Source organism: Haemaphysalis longicornis, unplaced genomic scaffold (genome assembly GCF_048455015.1).
Source record: "Haemaphysalis longicornis isolate Haplotype H1 unplaced genomic scaffold, Haemaphysalis longicornis Haplotype H1 scaffold_6, whole genome shotgun sequence".
In the NCBI taxonomy this organism is placed as follows: Eukaryota; Metazoa; Arthropoda; class Arachnida; order Ixodida; family Ixodidae; genus Haemaphysalis; species Haemaphysalis longicornis.
The window spans coordinates 17,029,140-17,034,396 of NW_027526407.1; the positions used below are offsets into that span (position 1 = coordinate 17,029,140).

At 47.9% G+C, this 5,257-nt stretch overlaps 1 pseudogene; it reads right to left on the reverse strand.

Moving 5' to 3' along the window:
- Nucleotides 1–2,153: 2,153 nt before the first annotated feature.
- Nucleotides 2,154–3,480, reverse strand: LOC144142927 (uncharacterized; annotated as a pseudogene).
- Nucleotides 3,481–5,257: the final 1,777 nt, after the last annotated feature.

Sequence of the window (5,257 nt, forward strand, 5' to 3'; positions counted from 1 at the left end):
CACTTTCCTTAGTCGCCTGATAACTTGACCGTCACGACAACTTTCTTTGTCGTCAAGGTCTGTCCGAATAACTTTAAAGCAGCCTCCTTGAAGACCGCTATGAATAGGCGTAAAATGCTTTTTGGTGTCAACAGGCCTATAACTCTCTTTTAAAAAAAGTTTGTATAGGCTGACTCGTTCCGCCATGCGTGGTGCTGTTGGCATCCGGGGCATTGCTGCTTCTTGACCCCACTGTATTTCCTCATCAACCCTGCTATTCCACTTACCGGCAGCTTTCGGCTACAACCCACCTTTTTCTTCGCCAATCACACGCGCTTGATTCCTCGGATAATGGGAAAGTAAGGTTAGCTAGCTGCGGGAGCACCATTCCAGGGAATTGAGGAAAGCTGAACTATTTCTGACTGAATTACGGAAGTAGTAATACGACAAAATGTATAATAAACGAACGTAAACCGGCCACAAGATTGGAGTAATTGACAAAGTGAAACATAAAACGCAAAAAAGGGCTTTTTGCCCCAGCAACTGCACAAAAGGCTGTGTTGGAATTCAGAGCACTTACGGCAATTATATATTGACGACTTTTCAAAGTGATGATTGACCTTTGCTCCTTCTGCTAGCTGGTGATTCGCAAAGAGTCCCTGGCCGTATCACCAGCCGGAGTCTAGGGAAGCAGAGTGCATGGGTATCGTGTGATAGTTGTGTTCAAGTGAAGCACTCTTGTGTTGCTTCGCTTCTCGAGGCGATGGCGTCACTTTGATCTTTTACATCATTAGCTACTGACAGTAAACGAAAATGAATTAGAGTAACTAAAATATAGCGCCAAATTTCATTGATCAACCCAATTAGCCAACGTTTTATATATCTCAACTTGAGATAGTTTAATTACACCGTTCAAATGGTTTGCAATAAATACACTTCTTCAAAACACCTCTTTTATGTTTACAGAATAAATAAAAAATCACATGACGAATACTATACAACCTAATCAAAAATCTCTGCGGACCGGGAACTGCAGTCTTCTAGGTCGCGGCGCATAACTGCAGCGTCTAAGGAAGTGACCCCTGTGTTTAGCGAATGCACGGCGGACTGCGCTACTCCGACGCTATCTCGAAGCCCTTCGCAGCCGCCGAGCATGTTATTGCAAACTTTGAAGTTTATGGATTTTGAAGATCAGTTTCATGACGTGGCCACAATGTAATGTTGGAAGTTTGTGGAATTATTTACTGCCAAGGAAGTTTGTGGAATTATTTACTGTCTCCTGCCTTCCCCCCCCCCCCCCCCAGTTTTTATTCCGGTGTCATCGAGTTACCCGGCGCCGCTCTGGGGAACCTCCTAACCACCACTGATACCTCTTTCACAACTATTAACTCCCTCTCCTACACCGAGGGGGAGTCGGCGCAGTCGCCAGTTGGCAAGTCGGCAGCTAACTGCGGTAGTGCTGTTATCAGATGTTTGCGAAAAATAAACAGAAGCATGTATGGGCGTACAAAAATGCAGTGACAATTACTAAATTCCCTAATATTAAATTTGTGCGCAGTGCGAGCTGCAGTCTTCTCGGTAACGGCGCATTTCTACAGCGTCTCATGACGTGTTCGCGCGATCAGCGATCGTACGGCGGCGTGCGCTACTCTGCTGCCAGCTCGCAGTTGTTGCAAATCCTGCTTGTACCTCCCGCACAAATGTCACGCGGTTCAGATTAGCCTCGCACAAACAGTGCGAGGCTAATCTGCGAGCAGTGCGAGATTAGCCGTGCGAGATTAGCAGTGAACCTCTTGTTGCATATTGTGTTTGAACCTGCCGCGCTAACGCCACGCGGTTTGGATTAGCGGAGAATGGAACAGCGTCTGCGGAGTGTCAGGGGAGGACCTTCCTAGAGAGTGACGCATGAGACGTGTGAGGGAAAGGTAGTGAGAATGATGACGCCTTAGCCACACGTATCGTTCTCAACTCCACCTTGAGAAGGTTTCAAGGCCGGGAGGCTTGCTCAGTGACGTAAAGCTAGTGGGCTTGCTCCGCCCGTACGCGAACGCTGTGGACAAGCAATTGCAGGAGTTTTTGTCGCAGCCGCCTGCTTCTCGCTTTATGGTATAATAAACAAAAAAGGCAAAAATCGCACAACTGAGTTTTTTTTTCGAGAGCCTTGAAACATTGGATCATTTATTTGTCAGTGTCTGCAGTTTCCTTTTTCTGGACTTGTTGTTTGTGTCCTGCACTTTGTCATTGAGCACTTGGCAAAAATTCTTGAGTAGGATGTAGGTAATGCACCACAGCGCACGCTTTAAATAAACTTCACTTTTGTGTCCTTGTTCGCAGTCTTTGAAGTCGGAAGAGTCGTCGTCATTCAGCAGCTCTGACGTTAGCTCAGCGAGGGGCTGTCGCTGGTTGGGAACATTGAAGAACTCTGATCGTTTAGAGAGCTCTTCGACGACAAAATAGTTGTTGGCCACAGCGTCCACCACTGCCATTTCAGGCTAAACAAATCCTCCCCTGTAAATATCCTTATCCTTGACAAGGCTGTATATTGGATCGGTCGCTGCAACCGCGATGCTCTTATCCACAGTCGGGGCGTCCTTGCAACTTTCACTTTTCAGCCGCTTCAGGGCGATGTGCACTGCGTATCTGGCGACAAAAGCCAGGACACGGACGATGTCTGTGAGTTTCGGCAGCGCTTGCACGGTGACAACGACATTGCAGGTTGGCCGCGGTCCGTCTGCTCGCTTGTGAAAGTCATCCCAATGGTGGTCTCTTTCGGCTTTACCTCACCAGTTTATAAAGAGCCTTCTCTCTCTCTCCTTCGGCTTTACTTCCAGTCCTTTCGGATGACGTCCCTATTTGGGGCAGTGTGTTTTGAAGCCGCAGCTTGGTCTCCGCTTCGTAGAGCTGCCTTATGTATACGTGATATTGAAACCAGCCAGCCGCCTGTACCTTTCAAGCCAATTTCTAGGAGGTCTGTGTGGAATTTGCCGAGCAGGAAGAACGACATGTGCAGCTCATCAAAGCAGTATCTGCAGATATCTATCAGAGGTTGGGTGGTCTGGGTGTGGTGTAGAGCACCGTGAGTCTTCTTCGCCAGCTTGCAGGTGTCGGCCTGTTTCTTTTTGCAGTACTCCAGCCAGTCAAGGAAGTCATACAAAAACGACAGATTGGTGTCCCTTTCCGAAGGAAACACGGGCTTTTTGAAGTCATCACGAAAGCGAGCTCCTTTGACGGGCGTTTTCAGGTTGACGATTTTCCTCCATTTGACGATGGTTCCCATGAAACTCGCTGTCTCCCCGTAGTGTTTCAGCTGGTGCTTTGCCCCAATTGCACGAAGTGCGTTTGGCCCAGACTCACTGAACACTTGGAGAGCAACTGGACGTTTTGTTTTTCTATATCCGATGGGGAGAAAGCTTCCCTAGACACAGTGTACCCGTATCGCAGCAGATGGTCACATTCCAATTCACGAGCGGCTTTAATGGTTTTGAAATATGCGTATAGCATTTGCCAGTGCCCTGTTTCATCCGGTTTGAATGCTGGAAACCAGAAGCATTGGTTTTTTCAGCCAGTTATTGCGCATGCATTTCAGTATTTGGACAGGGCCTATCACAAAAAACATTGGCCTTTGCCCGTCGCACAGATGTGGAAACACAAAATCATTTGAGGGGGACTTTGGAGAGGACGTTGGAATGGCCGGGACGACGGTGGGTTTAAATGGCAACATCGCTTTTCTGTTAATTGCGTTATTGTCTGTTACAACGCCGGTCACCTTGAAGCCAATCTTTTCCAGACCACAGATTACTTCTCTCAACAACTTGTACAGAAACTCGGCGCTTAGCTTGTGGACGGGAACGATGTGCACAACTTTCATAAGCTTGTTTATCAAGCTGTGCCCCATGAAGACGAACGCGCTGTTCGCTGCTTGTCCGGAGTTCGGTGCAACGCCGGAAACGCTTCCGCCTTTGTATTAAAAAAAATGGCTTGATATGAATCTCATCGACTATTAAGGTTACGTGACGTTGATCTTCGCTTAAGTCGCCAATTCTTTTAGCAATGTAGCTAAGGAACGCTGCATCCTGCGGCTCATTTTGGGAACTCATTCCAAACGATGGGCAGACGGAACGAATTGTCCGTGGGTGGGGTAGGATGAGGCTTCCATGGCTATGCAGGAATCTGTATGCACGAGCCGAAACAGTAAACACGAGGAAGCAACCTTTGTTGCTTTTTTACGAAGTGTAGGTTTAGTTGTTCAATCGGTAGCTTCATCCCTGGCGCTTTTTCTTCTTGTTGTGATATTTTTCCAGTAGAGAAATTATCGTTTCCTGGGCATCATTGTCTGAATCATCAGAGAAGGCGTTCAGGCCACTGTCATACTGCTGGACGTCAACAAGAAACTCTAACACCACCTGTTTGCTGTTTGCCACCGCTGGGACAAGCAGGTTGCACTCCAGTCGTCTGACCGGTGTCTTTTCAACGTTTAGTGTAACCGTAAGGTCTTGCTTTACGACAACAGAGTACTTGATGCTGGGCGCGTCATCGTCAGTTATGTGCAGCAAAATTAGGTTCCCGTTGGTTTCGATAGCATACCAGAATTTAGAGTGCATGCTACTGACACACACAATAAATCCTGTACGCAATCAATCTTGTGCCCTTCCTGCTCATTGCGGGCAGTAAGAACGATCTGAGCGAGCGCTTTTTGCAAGGACGCAGCATCTAACCATGTTCGTTTTGCCTCTGGTTCCTCTCGTCTCGTTTCTTTTTTGCTCATGTAGCTCGGGCATGACGGGAAAATTGTGGGCACTGCGTCTGGGGGCAGTCGTACTCGGGAATGTGGCGCTGTAAATGTGCGTCCAGTCACTTCGTCCACATGACTGCCTTGATGGAGAAGGTCGTCCGGCTTGAAGTGGTGCTCGCATACCTAAAACAGCATGCACGCTACGTAATTACAAGTTACCTCTACTACAAAATAATCAATGCAACATTATAACTCTCACACAAGTAAAATAAGCCGCAAGGCAAAATGTGCTTACATTCGATTGTTTCGATACGGGTAAGTTATCCCTTGGTATGGCTCGTATCGATCGCTGTCGCGCTAGCTCATCTTTGGGAAGAAGAGTTAGGTAAGCGTCTATTCCCCACCGCCGGCACCGCCCAAGTGCCGAGCTCCCATTTCGGCCACCAGGAGGAACACAGCGAAAGCACGACGGGATGACGCCACAATGAAGATTCCATGAAGAAAGGGCGGCTGTTCCCTTCTGGCAGTCTGGAATTGCGTAGAAGC